The following is a 20,949-nucleotide window of genomic DNA, read 5'->3' on the forward strand; positions in this document are numbered from 1 at the left end:
ACAAACACACGCTGGTAGGGGCTCGTTTCCATAACTTAAAATCTGACTCACCCTCCAGAATCTCTTGGCCGACTCCACCCTTGAGGGTTTCCTGTGAAGGCCCAGGGACGTCCCCATCGGGTGATCAAACATCATCTTGAAGCAGCCCGTGGAAACTAGTTACCTGCCTGCTGTCCCGAGGACGCTAAAGCTGCTCTGCCAACGAGCCACTGTCTGCTTTGACAGCCCACCAGCCTTTCCCATTTAAGAAGCAGCTGCCACACCCAGAGCCATTACTGTGTATTTCCCAGCAACCGCATGCAAACAAAAACAACCGCCAGTCGCTCTGTCTCCAAACACTGCTGCATGGCCCGCACATTAACGGGCCCTAATGGAGGCCGGAAACAGTCACGGCCAAGATTAGCTTTCACAATCTGCTCGGAGGCAACCTACGTCAGGAGAGTCCTCATAAACAGCAACTTAACTTATTCAAATTGCATGATGCTTCTCCTTATCAGCGTGACAATATGATTAGAGGGCTTAAGCTAATGAGGGAGAGGAGTTTGGAGATACAGATGCAGTGGAAGTGTGGAGGGGTGATAGAGGGTGAATAGATGTAATTCAACACCTCCATATGAGATGCCACTGAGGGAACAATCAGTGCTAAACTGTTTATTCAGCCATTACAGCCACAGCATGGTGGAGTGTACCGACAGGTAAATGGCTGATTTGAGATCATGAGCCTGCAGCTGGGAGTGTTGGCGTGTACAGAGTAGCAGTACTGAAAATGTACAGCAATGCAGAGTGAGAAACAATCCTAAGCCCCTTTTACACATGTAGTGCAACTGTAAAAATATCTAGACATTACCTGCATGAGATGTATGTGAGAATGCAGAAGTCCAAATCAGTTGGACTGGACATCAAACAGATTTCATCCTTCCATCTTTCTAATTTGTGATTGAGCACATGTAAATAGGGAATTCACAGTGATGACATTTCTCAGGCTGTTCTCATGCACTGTTCATACACATACCTACAAAAAGTAATGCATCAGACTTTGTATATGACCCATGTAATCATTAGGGCTGCAAACACATGACAAATGCGCTGATGGGAGTAAAGAAGGAAGTAGTATGAAGTCCAAAAGTATCCTTAGGTAGATTGGGGTGGTGGATGGGTCAAACACACACAGGACTTTTCTCCAAATACTGAAGTTTGTGTCCCATGTCAATCCAAGCAAAGTTTCAGTTGCTTTAAGGTATGTCATCTCCATGTTCCTTTTCTTAAACCTAACCTATGTAATCTTCCTTGCCTAAATCTAACCTAAGTGCAATTTCCACAGTGTCATTTTTGTGTCATGTCCTGCCTCCCGAATGCTCTACCCAGGTGCCAACCCTTCACCTAAGCCAAACACGGTATTTCCAGTAGGTGAGAAGGCATCTGACAACACATTAACTTCTGTTGTGAGCTTCATGTGAAAGGGAAACTTCGGACACTATCCAAAGTTTGTTTTGTTTTCACAAAATCCCGTTAGCTTCAGTCACTGTAGCTTTTCTTCCTAGCATCCGCACAGAATAGTCAAATATACAAATTTAAAGACATGTTAAAGTCTTTGAAAGCAATTTATGAAAGAAAATCTATTTAATTTAAATTCATATAATTGCACAAACTCTTTACAAAGTCTGTTCACAAAGTTTGCTCTAAACTGCCACATGAAAATAATACAGCATGATCAAATCTGCGCTTCAAATCATCAAATCTAAGTCACCTCAAATAATGGATGAAAAGCAATAACTTCACTATCAAATCTTGTTTTTCTTCTGTCCAGACGTGATTAATCTCAGCTGAAGCCTAATAATAATTTCAGCCTCGTCAGGAACTGATCTCTCACAACAGAACCAATAAAATATGACAAATCTGCTTTTAATGTCCACTGCAATCATCATTAAATTGGCCACGTGTAAGAGATGAGACACTTCACATTTTCTAAGAGCTTAGAAGGCACTTTTTCCCATCTCTGCATGTGCTGCACCTGTGTCAAGTGAGGGTTTATGTATAAATTTGTGGGTGTGTACACAATTGCAATATTTGCCCACTTGGGGACAACTTGATTGTAGTTAATAATGAAACCCCACGCATTCACTCAAAGCAGTGATTTGCATCATCTGCCCACACATGCACAGACGTTTAAAACAACGTTTGGTTAAAGCTGCCAATTTTGGAGAGCCTGGATATCATTAATCTAATGTTGATGTGTAAACACTGCAGATTTGAATTTTGAATATCTTATCAGAGACTTCTGGTCCAGAAGCTACTTGTGACAACAATAAAACACACCTCAGTTTGCAATAATTATATAAACCCTTCTAACAGCAGTAAACACGCACATATCCTGCTGTCTCTAAAGCAAAGGCAGCCACAGTGAAGAAGTAAACTGTAAAAGCTTATGTCTGTAACAAATTCTCATGAAACTCAGCCACTAAACAAATGACAGAATGTAAAGTGTGGTCTTTATAGACTAACAGTGCTAATTTTGGGAGGTACAGTAAATGCAAAACAGAACATTTTGAAATGTATGACAGAATGTCAACCTACTTCAAAAGCACAGCCTGTAATTCATAAAAAAGCTGTGTGCTAAATTGACTCAGTCAGGATTACAACCTGCAATCTAAAGCTTCACAAACCTCCGTTTACCAACCACGCTGTTGTAGCTATAGGATTAGTCTGTAAACTGTACAGCAGCTAAATCCCACAGTCACATATGAGCTGTAAGGTTGTTTAAGGCGAAAACTGTATATTAAAAAGCTTCATTTGGTGGGCCTATGGGTAAAAAGCTGTCTGTTTTTGACCTTCCCTGAGGACAGAGATGACAGAGAGCAGTTATTTCAGAGCACTTTTAAAGCAAGAGTGCATAACTTTTTCTGAACAGTAGTCACTGTGGTAGTTACAGTAGAATGGCACACTGAATGCGCCTTCATTCCATAAGACTGATTTTATCCATGACGTGTGCTAAAATGTGACAGAAGCACATATAGAGAAAAGCAAAATTATCCATCCATCCATCCATTTTCAACTGCTTATCCAAAGTCAGGTCACGGGGACAGCACATTGGAACGAACAGAAGCCGTTCAGGAGGCATCCTGATCAGATGCCTGTACCATCTCAACTGACCGGTTTCGACGCGAAGGAGCAGCGGCTCCACTCCGTGTTCCCCCCGGACGTCTAAGCTCCTTACCCTATCTCTAAGGTTGATCCCAGCCACCCTTCTGAGGAAACACATTTTAGCCAATTGTATCGGCGATCTCATTCTTTCGGTCACTACCCAGAGCTCATGACCATAGGTCAAATCAAAAGCTTTGCCTTCCGGCTCAACTCTCTCTTCACCACGACAGTCTAGCACAGTGTCCGCATTACTGCAGATTGCGCCAAAACGCTGACCCATCTCACACTCCATTCTACCCTCACTCATGATACTTGAACTCCCTCGCTTGGGGCCGTAACTCACTACCAACCCAGAGGGGGCAATCCACTGTTTTGCGGCAAAGAGCCATGGCCTCAGACTTGGAGGTGCTGACTCTGATCCTGAACGGCTGCAAATTGACCCAGTACATGCTGGAAGTCACAGTGTGATGAAGCCAACAAAGTTACATCATTGCAAAAAGCAGAGATGCTATTCTGAGGTCACCACCTCAAAATCCGGTCCATGAATATCACAAACAGAATCAGAGACAAGGGACAGCCTTGGAGGAGGCCAAAACCCACTGAGAATGTGTTTGACTTTGTGCCAAATATAGGGACACAGCTCTCACTTTTGCTATGCAGGGACCAGATGGTCCGTAGCAGCGACCACAGTACCCAGTATTCCGGCAATACCCCCCACAAGACTCCCCTTGGCATGTGGTCATAAGCCTTCTCCAAGTCCACAAAGCACATGTAGACTGGATGGGCAAACTCCCATGACCACTCCAGCAGCCCTGCGAAGGTAAAGGGCTGGTCCACTGTTCAATGGCCAGGATGGAATCCGCTTTGTTCCACCTAAACCTGAGGTTCGACAATCGGCAGAGCCACCTTTACAGCACCCTGTAATAAACTTTGCCAGGGCAGAACTATCTCAGTAGTTTTAATGGCACAGTTTTTATCTAAACAGGGTTCCCCCACTTTCTTAAACATCAAATTCAAAGACTTTTCAACCATTTTCTGGGCCCAATACCCTAAATTTCAAGGGACTAACCCAGCTTAAATAAGCTTTAATAAAGGTTAAATACTGTTACAAGTACAGAGAACTATCATGGTAAAAGCCTGTGAGGTGATAATAAAGTAATTTATTGTGAAATACTACAGTAACATATTCTAACTTTATATAATGGTGGTGATATAATAATAATTTGCATGTGCATTTTTGCATGAAATATACAAGTTAAATGACTTTCAATGACCCTAGTGTATTCATGTCTATTTTCAAAAATGTTAAAGGCTTTTTTTTTCTCCATTCAGATTCACATACATTCAAGGATTATAAGGACCAACCCTTTCTTTCTAACATTTTCTATTAGCTTATATTAGCTAACATTAGCCACAAGCTAGTGGTCATACCAGACCAAATAAAGCTGTAGCAGCATAACACCTGGGTGTAATGAATGACGTAATGCTGTGTTTCACTTATGACTCTCAGAATTAGTTCAGACCAGTGACACAAGACAAGACGAAACTGTCTTAGATAGTTGCAGAGAACAGTTGTAGTGGTGTGAACTGGCCGTCTGAGCTCAACTCAAGCTGGCTGATGGTGTCACCTGCAACTCAGCTGGTCAAATTGCCAGTGGCTAGTTTTAGAACATAAGTATGTTACCTTGTAAGGTTTCGTAGGTGGTAATCCCTTACAAACAGGATGAAACCAGGCAGGACTGAGATGTAACAAGGGGAAATAAGCAGCATGACCAGCAGGGATTGTTCAGAGCTCTGTTTTTTCTTTACTTATATAAAATAAGCAAGGTACAAAATGTCCATGATCTTCAGTTACAGCATAAGATTTTACAAAAAGGGAAAAAAAGGCTTACAGGCTCAACAGCAGCTCTGGCACCCCATTACCATACTATATACAATACATGTACAAATTAACCCCACTAATGCTTACATACACACAATACAAATAAATGCTGACTAATACAGGTTAAACAAAACACATAATAAACTGACGAAAGACCAAACAAAAGCCAAACTCAACACAAACCCTCTACCCCCTCTCGGTTCAGCCTAACCAGGTAATTATTGGAGCCAGCTGGAGTCCTGTGGCTCGTGTGTGCTCTCCATGAAACCACGCCCTCCCGGAAGTTGACCTCAGAGACAAAGAGGAGTTAGCAGGGTTCAAAATAAAAGCACAACAACCAAAAGAAAACTTCCTGTATTAGTTTAACATATCCAACTTTACTATATGTGTGCAATGTTCGTCACCTTAGTGAGGGGGATGCTTCCCAGCTCCCTCACATACCTGTTTCTACAACCAGTCAACTTGTAGTGAAGTCTGCTGGTCAAGTCAAAATGACTGCACACGGCACAAATTAACTTCAGCCACAAAACAGGCTTGAAAAGCTGGAAATCAAAACTGGAGTACAGAGAGTTGTTGCATAGAAATAATACATTGTCTCACCTAGTTGCATTGGTGTAATCTGGTTTTTAGGGTTTTTAGAACGTTGCAGAACAGCTCATTACAAGTAGCTCCCTGTTTCAACCCGTCTCATAGCGAATCTTTGGTATGAACTGGGCTTAAGTTGTATGGGGAAACATTTATTTAGATTTACTGGATGCAAACCTGACACAGCACTTGACTCTAGCATTTTTCAGGGGGGCTTTGTTTAGGGGCTTAGCAGCATAACACTGCATAATCAGCATAACCCCCTGATGAAAATCAAGTTTTTAACCTTAATGTGGTTTTTTTTAACATGCTACATGAAAAAGCCTGTATTTTTAAAGATAATTTTCACTTTCACTCCAACTTGTCAGAGCTGACAGTCTGGAACAACATTTATCGATAGTAGCAGCACATTTTGAGCTGTTTGATAATTAAGTCAATCTGAAGGCTCCTGTTATCTGTTACGGTTTCATTTTTGATGTTATAGAGGGCGATGAGCAGAGTGGAAGGTGAGCAGGTACACTTGAACTACAGGCAAGGGGCTGGTGAAGATAGAGGCGGAGAGACTGATTTGCATTTGCAGAGATCTGTGCATACTGGATGAGGTGAGGAGTTACATTCAAGCTTATTTAAAGCATAGAGGGATTTTTTTTTTTTCAAGGAATTGAAAAAAAATATATGCTATTTCGTGGACATAGGTGACTTTTGGGGCTTTAACTAATGCCAGGAGAGAAACTTTATGAAAAAGAGCCAAAACAGGAAGACACAAAACCTGGAAATCACAAAAATGAAACTAGTACGATTAACAGCAAGTGAAAGATGCAGCATAAACTGCAGCTTAAATTTTAGGTGACTTGTGGTAGTGTATTTATATGCGATAACACTGTTAGCTCTCTCAGCACTGTTGCAGTTGTTACCTGTGTTTGCACTCCTAGCACTGTTAGCTGCTAGCTGCAAGCTCAGCCACCTCCATGCTGAGAGCTGTGCAAACAACCTGAATTATAGATATGTTCATAATGTCATATACAGCTCCTTTAGGCACCTCCAGCATGTTTTCCACACACCAAACTTGTTCTCTATCTTCCTACTTTGACATACAGGACAGTACAGTATTTATCAGTAGTGTGTATAATTCAGGCTGTGTCCAACCACTGTTGCAGCCCCATTCAAGGCCTTCACCGGTCAGTGCGAGGCTGACAAACAGTGACAGATACACTGTGCAGCCTGCATTCTGCAGCTGCTATGTGGCTGACAGCCCCTGAAATGGATTACTAATGGATCAGATGGAGCAAAAAAGACAAACTACCGCAGGGTGGGAAATGCTGGGGAGGCTGCTACCTGTCTGTTGGACTAGACAAAGAGAGAGAGAGGCGAAATAAAGATAGGGTCGTAGTGAGAGAGGGGAAAGAGGACAGCGTGAGTGGTAGGGAGGGGCAGGAATGAAAGAAGAGAGCAGCAGAGAGGGGAAGAGGAAGGAAAATGAATAGGAAAGCATGAGAAAGTGACACTTTTGAAAGACTCAGAGGCACTTTGAAGGGATGGTGCATTGAACGCTCAGCTTGGTGGCCCTTGGGATGAAATATCCGCTGGGATGGAGCGGAGCAGTTGGGTGCATTTTCCCCCAACCTGCCCAACAAGACAGACAGCAAAACACAGAGATGCCTCTGAGGTATTACCACAACAGCAAGGGCAGACACCGCAGCGCTCCGAAGGTGTCATTAATGTCATGCCACTGCGCTTCATTTCCTGTCAGATCAAAGGTGACGATGGAACTGCTTTCCTCAAGGCCAAACACGGAATCAAAGACAGAGAACACGAGCGTGTGAACGATCTGTGTACACACGTGTGCCTTTTCGTCCCTGTGCGTTTCACGCAGTGCTGCTTTGTAGACTGTGCTGACGCAAGCCAAACAGCCATCACATGGGAGCGCCAGCAGTGTAATGATCTAACTCCTGCAGACCCAAGTTGCACAAAGCTCATTTACAAATCCTCATCCCCTGGTGTCCCTGGTACCACACACAGGATGCTATAACCATTATTATTACCCGTCTCATTTGTGGGCCTCAAATCCTCCATGGCGAAGGATTTCAATGCAATATCTTGTAACTAATTTGACCTTTTCAGAGCACTACTCCTAGGAACACGAGAGAATGGCGTCCCTCCGCCCCCTAATGTCACCCATTTGCCCAGATCAATTTCTGGATATGCTCTGCATTAATGCTGACCATTACGAAAAGCATAGCCTAAGTTTTCAAATTCCTTTCTAACATTCCAGACAGTCAGTGGTTTCCATTCAATTTAGTATGCTATGAGTATGCTAAAATTTAATTCTTTATTGTCATGGTTATGTTATTGCCATGTGGTAATGCAGTCGCCAGAAGCAACCATTCTGTCAGCTCTCTTTAGTGGTGCTTTCAAGGACAATCCGACATTCAATATTTGAGAGCTGGCTGCTAACTAGCTTTGTATTTGTCAGGAGAAAAAAAACCCTTAAGACAAAAACACAAGTGCACAAGGACACTCTGAACATGATAATACATATTTAATAATTGGTAGCATTAAAAAAAAGGCTACAGCTGGACAGCCGACTCAAAGTCTTTCTGGAAGCGAGCATATACTCCAAGGCCAAAACTGCTTTTGTTTGGACGATGGTCTGCAGTTACATGAAGCAGTTTTTCATTAATTGGATTATACCAGCAAAAATAACAGTTTAAAAGGCAAAATGCACTGCAATCTATTTTCTGCCCATCACTGAGCTCTGATGGATCTTCTAAGAAGCAACATATCAACTTAGTTTTCTTGAACAAAGTGTCTTTACATAAAAAAAACTCTTGAAGCGGTTTCCCCTATACTAAATTCTCTTAAAATACTAACATGCATTGGAGGAGAAATTGTAAAATATGTAATATATACCTGGAATTGCGACAGGTGGCTTTATTTAACTTCTTTTACAAAAACAGGATATTTAGGACTCCATTATAAGTAAAAATTTAAATAAAAGATTGGTAACACAGCCATGATGACCATGTCTATATTGCATGATAAACATACTTAAAATGCATTATAAGTTGCTTAAAGCACTATTTAATTAATATGAATATGAATATTTATAATGCTTGATAAAAATAATCACAACACATTAAAAAAAGTATCATATGACTCATAAGTTTAGGTATCATGACACCGCTTTTTTTTGCAAGATCATGGTGTATCATAAATCTCATAGTTGTATTACATTAAAATCATTTAATAATGTATCACAGTTACTCTAATAATGCATTATATTGTGATAACAAGTTCATTTGATGCTTTAAGAGAGGTAATCAAATTTCTGAGGTACTGGCAGATATAGTACATTACAGGCAGGTTATTAGGGGTGGAGATGCAGTGACTTAAAGCAACAGTGAGTAAGAAAAATAATAACATTACATGTAATTAGTTAAGCTATCAGTAAAGGAAAAAAACAGTTTGCTAGCTGCTAGGCTACTTTATGCAATATAAACACGCTTAAACTAATAACAAAAAACTATTGTTTTCTCTGTGAACCTTGACAGTAAAGCTGAGTTTGATACTTTTGTTTAACTATGCTATTAGCCCATGTTTTATGACTGTTGGGAGAAGTTTGCCTTCAGGTGTGTGTTTGTACCCCCAGGATAAAAACATAAAAGCAGTAGTACTTTAATTTTGACAAACAAGAGAACGCGACTCATAGATGCAACAATACCTTGGGTAAAGTAGGTGGTGGCAGAATGCAACCCCAAAGCAATGGTTGCAATCTGCCAAAAACTGGAAAGAAGATGAAGCAACTATGCACAGTTTAAGCAGGAAGTACCAGGACATTTCCACCATAAACTGATTGCTGCAAACAGGAAATGAAGCGTTTGATGCTCAAACTTTCTTGCAGGAGGAACCCCAGAACCTCTGCTGAATATGTGTTCCCATGTCCTTGGTTGTGAGAATGACTATTTTCATTATAGGTTTCACTTCCTCCACAATTATCTCCTCAACTGTAGCTGACAATAGGGGTGGGGCAATTTATCGACGTAATCAATGCCATCGCTTACGAAAAATACGCCGATATCCTAAACATGTGGATATCGCAATAGAGTAGGCTGCACTTGGTGAAAGCATGGATTCTGAATATGAGGTCCAGTACTTTCTGATCAGGAATTTGACACATAGGGCCTATTATTACTAATTAATTAATTAATTAATTAATATTATCATGACACAACAGTGAAGTAGAAATTACACTAAATTTATAACATGCAGCTGTTGTCATTGTTTTAAAAGGAAGATGATTGAATAAAATATTTAAATATTTATGAGACAAGTTTCAGTTATTTATTTGTGGGTTATTCAGGTGTTATATTAATCAGTTAATAAAAAAATAATCTTTAGAATATTCGATAAATTAGTTATTAGATTAGTTGACTAACCAAAGAATAATAATTTTTAGATTAATCAATAAAAAAATAATTGTTAGGTGCAGCTCTAGATGACAACCATAGAATTGTGGTGTTAATCATTGCTACCACCAAATATTTTCAGATGGAGGTTCTTCTGTCACCCAATGTGCATCAATTTCAGGGTCTGTGATATAATAAAGGTTGAGAACCACTGCTGTATGCACATGTGAAATTTCATTGCCTCACTTAAGGCATCCATGGCCACTTAGAGTAACATATCATTTATAAATAGCATATCATTACACATTATGGACATGGGCATCATAGAGTGTAACAGAAAGATTTTTTTCAGTGTACCAGAAACATATTTTATAGAGAGGAACTTGGACTAGAAAACTGTATGCGCTTCTTATAGATATGTTTTTCTGTGAGGTTGTTATATTGCAGTCCCTCTGCTGCATTGCACATACACCAGAAAGTCAATGAACCTACGTCAAAACCTATCATCTGCTTTTCAGTCTTTTCACAAGCAGCATCCAGGAGTCCACACGCAGAAAATGAACTCATTTCACAAATACCATCTACTGTTCTATCAAATTATTTTCCATTTCTACTGTTCAAATAAAGTTCTTTTTCCAGGCAGCCCCGCTCTAAGCACATACATCTCCGCAGCCACAGAAAAGCAATATTCTCTGCTGAAAATAAAAACATTTTTCCCATTCCCTTCGGTTTGTATCTGAGTGTAATTCTTCACACACATACAGGGACATGCATTCATCGGGAGCCCAGTCACGGCCTCTCGGTGTCCTGTAATGGTTGTATGGATTCAAAACAAATAAAAAGGGCTGAGGTCATTTGTTAGGAACTGTGACTCACAACGCGCGTCCCTGCTCTCTACATGCAGCGTGTATGTGCAGACATGAGGTGTGTGTGTGTGTGTGATCTCTGCAGCAGGCTACAGTGAGGAGCAGATGCGCTCTATATGTGAGGACTGTCTGAAAGAAGCACAGAGCTCGTCGTGAGGTTGTTACATTGACAGCTGGTTCAAAGGTGGCGAACATCCAGAGGGATGAAACAGGGTGGGGGGAAAAATCAATTTTTGATAAGACGCTGTATAAGATCTTGATTTATGACTGGGACAAATGTGAAAATAATACAACATCATTGTTTTGCCACAGAGCTGGCTGTGTATGTGTGTGAGCAAGACCCTCTGACTGCATTTGATAAACTGAAGTTGTACGCTGTATACCCCAGATTGATCATAGCTTAGACTTAAAGCTAGGGTAGGCAGGAATCTGGAAAAGGCAAAAAGAAAGAAAGGAAAAATAAGACAAAATTTGAAAATACGCCCCTCTCTGTCCTGAACCCCTCCAACCAAACAACCACAGTCATATGGACCTGCTTCATACAGTAACCCAGTGTTTACCATACATTTATTTATTCAATCTTATTTCATTATTGAGTTGTGCCCTGCAACACTTATTAGACCACAAATGCAACAAAAATTTAGGAATTAGCTAGCTACCCACCCCACCGTCCCACCACCTCACTCCCCACACCTGTGGACTAGAGCTTTGATCAGGCCCAAACTCGTCCCAACATGAACCTACACAACTTCTGTTCAAGCCTGATCCAAGCTCGAGCCATGGCGGCAGCTTTGGGCCTGAGCCCAATAAAAGCTGAATTTCTACTGTTTAAAATATATGAATTTTTAACATTACAACATTTACAAGCTACAGGCTGACATGTTTCCTCACACCACCTCTCTCTCTTCTTTTTCTTCTGTTATTTCAATAGTCTGTTATTGGCTCTGTGTCTGCACAACAGATTAAGCAGTACAGGCTGTGCTCCTCAGTGTACCCCCGTCCTCCAGTGTGTACAGCAGTCAACAGCGATGCAGTGTTCAGATGATGATCTCTGATTTCCATTGTATGTTACACAGGGGAGGCAAAAGCAAACCAGTGATGACCAGTGTGCTGCAGTGTGGAGGAGAGTGGGTAGCAGCTTAGGAGACGGACCTTCTGTTGGCGGTTGTAGGGGCTTGAATTTGAACAATGCAAAACCCCAGCGCCGGTTGTCACAGCAGGCTGGTGGCTTGCGGCAGTGCTGGGTTTAACTTGTGTAATGGCAGCAACAGAAAGTTTGCCAATTCAGGCAGAAGGCCTTGCACTGGCTTTATTGCGTTGCTGCAGCTGCTAATTGGAGTTCTGTCTCTCCCCCTGGTGAGATGGGGCAGGGAGTGAGGCAGAAGAGACACTGTGTTTTGAGGCTCTAGCTAACATTAGCTATGTAAACCTTAACTTGAAGCCGCAGCCCTGAGCCTTTAGCTCCGCTGGCAAAAGGCTAAATAATTAGCAACATATCCTCACCATCTCTGACAATGCTTTAACACTTGACACATGTTTTATTTCGTTTATTATCAGACTATCTTTTTGGTAAGCCCATCTTCCTTTTTTAGGTTGCTTTGCAGCATAGGCAGTTGTTGCCAATGCTGGAATAGCAACTTCCTCTGCTGGATTCTTTGCCATTCAATCAGGCTTTTTTCCTATGTTTGTATTTGTACCAAGACACATGAGGTGGATATGTGTGTCTTGCGCCTCCATTCCAACGTTTTTTGTACTTGTTGGACTGTGGGAAGCAACAGCATGCAAACAAAGCGCGCACATTCAAACTCCATCCAAAACAGCTAAGAACTGAATGTGTCTCCCTGCTGCTGTGCTGTGCCAGGGCTGGGGGATTAGCATTTGGTTCTATCATCTGTTAAATATGATATCTTGCAAAAAAAAAAAAAAAAAAAAAAAAGTATTGGAAGGATGATGCAGTCCAACCCACTTGCCAGACAAAACATAATACTGGACATGTTCCATGTTGGATGACAGTGTTTTTCAATGTTAAATGCCACTGTGTTTTTAATGAATTACTCCAATAATATCTGCACATGGCAAGCACTGTTTGGTTGATGTTTTTATTTGCGGAAGGCTATAGACACATCATTGTTGTGGCTACCCAAAAAAACAATGGTAATGGTGAGGATAGTAAATTCAAGGTACAGAATATGGTTACAATTAGATAAGAAAAAATCTCAAGATTTAAGAACGTGGTTGTGGTAAAAATAAAATAAAATCAAAAGAATAAAATAAATAACAGAGAGAAAAGTAAAAAAGAAAAGAAAAGAAAAGTAGAAATCGAAATCGAAATCTTCTGCATTCTCACAATGTTCCCTGAGTGAGGATGGAGTTGAGCAAAAGAAACTTTTAAATACTGTATAATACCCTTCCTGGAACAATGTACAAAAAGACCTGAGCTGATTACGCGTGTTGAATTTAAGTCAGTTTTAAAGGACCAATACAATAGCATTCTTGCTTCTAAATGTATTGTTTTTATCAGTTTTAAAACTCATATCTGTAAGAGAATGCTAATTTGTTATACCTCATACTCTCCTATAGCATGCATTAGTTATCTTAACCCATTTATGTAGTTTGTATTTGATGTACTGGTGGGAAAAATGGGTTTCTGCCGCACTCTTGGCTGGATCTCACTTGAAAATGAAACTTTTACTTGGTTATGGGGTTGGGCCGGTATAAAAATTTTAAAATGGTCTGATATTAAGCCAAACACCGAACTAGAACACCCACTGTGTTGCACTTGACTCAGCAGCCCCTCCACAGTGGAACACAATGAGTCAAAGAGCCCATGAATGAATGTGTAGCAACCCATATGACTGCAGTGTTTGCACATAGCCTCGTCCATGTTATTGCGCTTACCTCTTTTGACAGTGAGTGTATCTGTTGCGAGTGAAAAACGTGTCTGATACACGTTGGGTCTAGACACAGGTTACCTCTGCCATGTCTGGTCTTCTCACCCCAAAAAACATTCAAACTTCCTAGTAAACAAGCACAGTATATGCTGTGAACATATTCCCCCCTCTTACCTCAACTTAAATTTCACCACCTTCATGTTGCTGATTTCGGTGGGCGGTAAATTACACACGGCCTGGTGGACACTAGTGGCTCCGTTAGACCATTTCTAAACATGATATTAGGCTAATCACGTTGTCATATTGCTGATGCATTACTGAGGCAATACAAGCTGGATTTAGTGCTATGACGCTTTCAGCACAGGTTGCTGATGTATGCTACTTTTTAATTTGCCAGCATGTGTCACAATGACAAATGTCAGTTCAGCCAGTTTGCATTAATCAAACCCGTTTAAGCATGTACACCAGATCAGACCGGCAAAACTGAAAAGTGATTCAACTCCACTTGGTTAAATAAAGGAAGGTAACATGAAAATTGGATGTTGGAAACTTCACACGCTTACACTCCATCTTGCTACACTGCACTGGCATTGAATGTTTCAATCATGAGTGCTGCAGAACCATGCAATAAATCTAAGTAATCTGAGGGCGTACTAAGATGCTTCACTTTCATGCTAAAGTAACTACAGTATCCTATTAGGCCTGATAACAACAAGCATTGTGATTAAATTACAAACCTTAAACAGAATAAGACGTCCAAGTGATGACTGGGTGTCTGCCAGAGTACCTGCTGATAACTTCAGCCGGCATAACAAGGTTTAACCATAGACGTTACACCCAGTGCAACTTATTTCAGCTGAGATACAAAGACGTGTACGCTCGATCCACAGAGCCGCGACCTGAGCCTGTGTCGGGGACAACAGACAAGGTTGCTGATGTAATGTTACGCTTCAGTGGGCCGTCACCATTCAACAGGACACCGGGTCAAAAAGGCAAGCAATGAGAAAAAAAAACAGGGAAATAGATCGGAGGAGGGGAGGAAGGGGTGGTGGTGATGATCGGGGGCTCGGTTCTATTGAGGAGCTCTCAACAGGTCAGTGAAAAGGAAACAGAGGCAATTCTAGTTTGTGAAGAGTTCTGGAAACAATAGCGACTCAGTAATGGATGAAAGGATATATATATAGACCAGCCAACACAGAAGCTCCACAGCAACAAAATCAATTTGCTAACTAACACTATATGTCAGTAAGAGGTATTTTACAGTCTGAGCCTTCTTGGGTATCATTTTGACGGGAACAGAGTGAAAGATGCTTTGGAAAAATCGGATTAAATGATTGCTGTAATTTTCCTAAGATCATGGAGCCTTGCCTGCAGAGTGCTGGCTGTTATCTCATAGCAGCCAACACTCACTAGCAGCCGTACTAGCAAAGTTCAATCAAAAACATGTGAAGCTCTGCTCAAAATCATCAAGGGCACCAAATTAGAGGAGACACGTGAGTCTAATTTAGATGTTTATGATGTGTAATTGCTAGAATATATCTCTGTTAGACAACAGAAGAGGAGTCAAAGGTGGAGAGGCATAATTAAGCTTTAAAAATAGCACCATCAGACTGGGGGGGATGCGTAGGCTGAAAGTAATGCCTCTGTTTAACAGTGAACAAACAAATGGAAAGAAAGATAAAGAAACAATGTCACATTTAGATCTGACGACCTCTGACCCTGCATCCTTTCTTAACTTTGCTTAACTTAGACCTGCTGTCCTTACTCATGGACACTTATTTGTACCACCTAATGGTAGCAAAAGCATAACACACTAGTGGACAATGCACTAAGCCTAATCACATTCTATGCTTGAAACTTGTTTATTAATGATTAATAACATGTGTAGTTTAATGTGGCATACAAATTTCTCCCCAGGCGGCACGGTGGTGCAGTGGTTAGCATTGTTACCTCACAGCAAGAGAGTTCCTGGTTTGAACTTGGGGTGGGGGGTTCAAACCCCAGGGTGGTGGAGCTGTTATGTGAGGAGTTTGCACATTCTGATGTCGTGTAAACGTGTGTTTTCTCCGAGTGCTCCGGATTCCCCCAACAGTCCAAAGACATGCAGGCTTGGTTAATAATTCCAAATAGCTAGGAGAAATAGAAAATGCATACCAAACAAAAGCTCAGGTCTCAGAAGGTTAAAGCAAAAAATGTAAAAGCCCAATTGTAAATTTGGATTATGGGGAAAACATATTCTGCAGTATATGAGTCTGCAGACTGTATACATCCAGTATTTTCCCTCTCACATGCTCCACAAGCAGCGACACTCAAAATCCTTTCCTGTCTGTATACGATTCCAACATTTTGTTTCTTCAGACGCCCCAACATTAATAATGCACAATCACACTCCTCTCTATCACAGATAGAATACACAACTGCCATGTTCAACTCCAAGCAACCTGACAATCAGAGACATGTCATTTCCTATTTTTAACCCCGACTGCAGAGGTAAACTGCAGCCCTTCTCCGTTTCAACATCAAAAAAACAACATGTCAGAGCGCCCCTGAGATTTCAGCATTTAAGTTCAGGGCGGTTAAAAGCGTTTCAGCCACAGACACTTGGCAGAATGGATTCACCCTGAAAGAGCAAAGTTTGGAAGAGACAACAGAAAAGTGCTTTTTGTTTTGAACGGAGTGTAGAAATAACAGCACTGAGACATGCTTTGTTCAGCTGTGGATTGCTGTGAGTTGATGTGGAAACCGGTGTATATGTCACCAGTCATTACAATGAACAGCAAGGAAACTCTGCCCTCTGTAGTGTGTCTTGTGAAATAATGATCAGTTTGTTTAAGTGCTGAGATGAAGGAAGTGACTGCATTCAGCATCATTATCTGATAAAGAAAAATCTAGGCAATTACACCATTATTATCACTCACACAAACACACACACATATATAGCATGCAGCAGCAGAAGACATTAGGGCTGCAAAATACGCAAAAAAAAAAAAATGATACTGCAGTCATTCTGACTGATCTTGTGATTACAATATGAGCTGCGCGTTCATTAGGCATGGTAATTTTTGCAGTTCATTTTCACAGAAGGAATTTAAACATGGTGATGACTTGATTTTTGCTGGAATGTCTACTGAATAAGCATGTTCATTTCTGGCTCTTGTGACACATCCTACTTTCATCAAAAACTTGCAGCTCCTGCATTTTGGATACTGCACTCAGCCATATTCAAATTTCAAAAATTAGGGATACGCGATAATGTCCGCATGTCATTGGTATCGGCCGATATCGGCTTTAAAATGAACTATCAGAATTGGAATTTTGTACAATGAATGAACACAACATACATTGAAAAGTATTGTATTTAATGTCTCCATCTGCTGGTTGGCTGTCACAATAAGAGTTTGCATGTTTGATATGATGTTAATTCAACTACGGAAGAGACCTGGTGATCACTACAATTTGGTCAGGATAAAAGAGGATATATCAAAATTCAGTATTGGTCAAATGACTTGTTACATATTGGCATATCGGATATCTGCAAACAATCCAATATTGTGCATCACTGTCGATAATATTTCCAATAACTGAGCAGTCCTAAGAAGACCACACCAGGTGCCACTCCTGTCAGCTAACAGGAAACTGAGGCTGCAGTTAACACAGATCAACAAAACTGGACAATAGAAGATTGGAAAAATACTGTCTGGTCTGATGAGTCTGGATTTTCTGCTGTCACATTCAGATGCTAGGGTGAGAACATAAAAGCATGGATCCATCCTGCCTTGTATTAACGGCTCAGACTATTGGTGGGGTAATAGTATGGGGAATATTTTCTTGGCACACTTTGGGCCCCTTAGTGCCAACTGAGCATGGTTTAAATGCCAAAACCCATCTAAGTTTTGTTGCTGACCGTGTACATCCCTTTATGACCACAGTGCACCCATCCTCCAATGGCTACTTCCAGCAGGATAACGCACCATGACACAAAGCTCAAATCATCTCAAACTGGTTTCTTGAACATGACAGTTCACTGTACTCAAGTGGCCTCCAAACAGTGGAAACCATTCATAGGCGTGGCCAGATGGGGCCACTGAAAATCTTGGGGTGGGAAACCAAAGACAAAAGCCATAGCTGAGGTGCGCCCCATGTATTGGGGCTGTGTCCTTGCTGCAGCGGCCCTGATGTAATTCCAGCCTGCAGCCCTTTGCTGCAAGTCATCCCCTGTCCCCATAACTGAATTTCAGGGACTTGCTCATGCTGTTGAAGTACCGGTATATAGGCTAGTTGAAAACTATGCCAATATGGAGGTTTAAGGACTCATATACTGAAATAGTTTGGCTTTTTATTTTATAGTTTATAAATGATCTGATGTGCATAGATTAATACTGGTAGAGTTTACATCTTGAGTTCCACAAAAATCGTGTTTTAATGTGTTATATATCTATCCTTTTCCAAGCAAACAAAACAAACAAAATATTTATTGGGAATCAGCCCTCACAAATTTAGGGTAGACTCACTGGTACCCATAAAACCTGTTTTCATTCAGATATCTTGAGCTGAGATTCAAGGGACCCCTTTGAATATGGCCATGCCAGTTGTTCCCTCGCTAAAGTTTATTATCTAAACTGCGTCACAACCTCTTCGAGACAGTACTGTCTAGGGCTGTCAAATTTGCTCAAAAATGACGTGCGAATATTCCTTCTAAAAATAACTCATAGGTTCACATTATGTCCACAAGGGGGCAAACTAATACAAGGAAACATACTTGTGTATGTATTAATACAAGGAAACATAACCACTTGTAGGTATTTTTATTTCAACATAAACGTCTTTGAAAACATTTACATACCTACACATTAAAACACATAAAACAATTATCTATAACATTACGACCGCGGACCTCTTGCTCGCCCCCTGATGTGAACGGAAGTTCCCCGGCTTGTGCGAGAATTTCGGTGCACCGCGCTTCGCAGCACTTCCACGGGCGGTGTGGCCCTGGCGCAGTGCGTTCAGTGCAGCGGCCCAGGCCACTGCCCACTCGCAAAGAGGACAGCTGCGGTGGTGTGTTTTTTTTTCTTCTCCACAATCGTATATCAATTTTCACATTCGAAGGTCCTTTTTTTTTTCTTTTCCAAATTCGAATTTAAATTCAAATTTAGAATATTCGTTGACAGCCCTAGTACTGTCAGGCTCTAATTATTTTCACTAGGATGGGCCAGTAGGGGGGCAGTAATTGTATCGGGGGACCATGGCCCTCACTTGGGGGCACCACTGCCTCCACAGTCACCAGATCTTAATCCAATAGAGCACCTTTGGGATGTGATGGAACAGGAGACTGGCTTCATGGATGTGCTGCCGACAAATCTGCAGCAATTGTGTGATGCTATCATGTTAATATGGACCAAAATCTCTGAGGAATGTTTCCAGCACCTTGTTGAATCTGTGCCACAAAGAATTAGGGCAGGTCTGAAGGCAAAAGGGGTCCAACCTGGTACTAATGAGGTGAACCTAATAAAGTGGCCAAAGTGTACACACACACACACACACACACACACACACATATATGTGTATATATATATATATATATATATATATATATATATATATATATATATATATACAGTATACATTTTATATGTATATTCCCTGCTACCATATAGTGTAATTAGGTTCATTTTGTCTACACTTAATCCTTGCCACCATTTTGACTCAAAGCAGGACAGTAAGATGGAATCAGCAGCTGATAAGGAATCATGTTGCAGGAAGACATCCAGACAGATGAGTGGTCTGGTGTCTGAAAATGGGTTAGTCTGCTCGGAAAACTTTGTAATAAGACGCCACCTGAGCCACTCGGTTGCATTACAGGCCTGCAGTCATAACACCAACTGTAACCTGCCTCATTTACCTCTAAATGGGACTGCAACTAACATTTATCGACTGTTAGATTATTCTGTCAATTATGCTGTGAATTTATTGTTTTGTCTTTGAAAAATGTCAGCCAGTGTAATTTCCCAGGGCCCACAGAAGCACCGATAAATCCCTTGTTTTTCTAATCAACACCCCAAAACCCAAAGATGTTCGGTTTACTGTCATACATGTTAAAGAAAAGCAGCAAATCCTCCCGTTTGAGAGGCTGAAAGAGAGAATGGTTGAGGAATAAAACAAAAACTCATTTACCAGAACAGCTGCCAATTAATTTCCTGTCAATGCCTAATCAATTAACTGACTAATGGTTTATCGTGTTTCCTGCATTTCCCAGATCAGCTCTCAGCAGCCCCCAGCAGAGGTGTTAACTTGCAATCAGCTGCGAGTTTTACAGTGTGTGTACATAAAGAGAGCAACAGCAGTAACAGTGGCACAGTACTATAAAAGCAAGCAGAGTTAAGACGTCAAAATGGCATCATTTGCACAGCACTGAAACTTTACAGCTGAACTGACTCAACACTGCCATTAATGGACAACCAGCTACACCTGAGCTACAGCTGCCCAGAGTTATACAGATACATCACCACATGCACGCTTCCTCTCATGGGAACTTTTGGAGGGGTGTTGGCAATTGAAGTCAAAATTTTGCATGTACATTACTACATGTCTTCAGGTGAATTATACTGTACTGAGTCAGGCGGAATTATTGTGCTGGTAATGTAATTTTACTGCCCAAACTTAGTCCAAATGTCTTTTGGCTGCACATGCAAAATGCTAATTTGCTACTGCTGGTGTGTTCTAGTTTCTTAGTGACTGTCATTCTGGGCAGATGTGATAAACAGAGTGTTGTTTCTTCCCACAGAGCTGATATAGCTCTGAGACAGGTGTTGAAATCTACCTTAAAGTGTTAAATTTATTGTAATGCACATGGACACTCTTAGATTTTTGATTTGCATTTTAGACTGCTGAGGATTTTGCTCATGGAGAATTATTTATCTGTATCTAATGAAAACCGGTGGTTTTCTGTTGATTAAATTTATTAAACAACTTAATTTATTTCCCTGACAACAACAAAAAAAAACCCTTTGGGAAATAGCTTTGGTGAACTTGCAGGACAAACAGTGCAAGATCCAACATGCACATGGAACATTAAAGGAACAGTTCACCCCTAAATCAAAAATACATATTCTTCCTCTTACCTGTAGTGCTGTTTATCAGTATAGATTGTTTTTGTACTGTTTGCTGAGTGTTGGAGATAT

General features: G+C 41.0%; 1 protein-coding gene across 6 annotated transcripts in view; it reads right to left on the reverse strand.

Annotated features, from left to right (window-relative positions):
* Positions 1-20,949, reverse strand: part of LOC125882060 (dipeptidyl aminopeptidase-like protein 6) — a 341,554-nt gene that overhangs the window by 199,324 nt on the left and 121,281 nt on the right. The window contains exon 1 of one of the 6 annotated variants that reach the window (XM_049565697.1): positions 3,054-3,057. The exons of the other annotated variants lie outside the window; for them this stretch is intronic. The gene's annotated coding sequence lies outside the window, so the exon portion shown is untranslated. Of the gene's footprint in view, positions 1-3,053; positions 3,058-20,949 lie in introns of those variants that run through there. 6 annotated transcript variants of the gene reach the window in all.

The sequence above is a fragment of the Epinephelus fuscoguttatus genome, linkage group LG21 (genome assembly GCF_011397635.1).
Source record: "Epinephelus fuscoguttatus linkage group LG21, E.fuscoguttatus.final_Chr_v1".
NCBI classification, from domain to species: Eukaryota; Metazoa; Chordata; class Actinopteri; order Perciformes; family Serranidae; genus Epinephelus; species Epinephelus fuscoguttatus.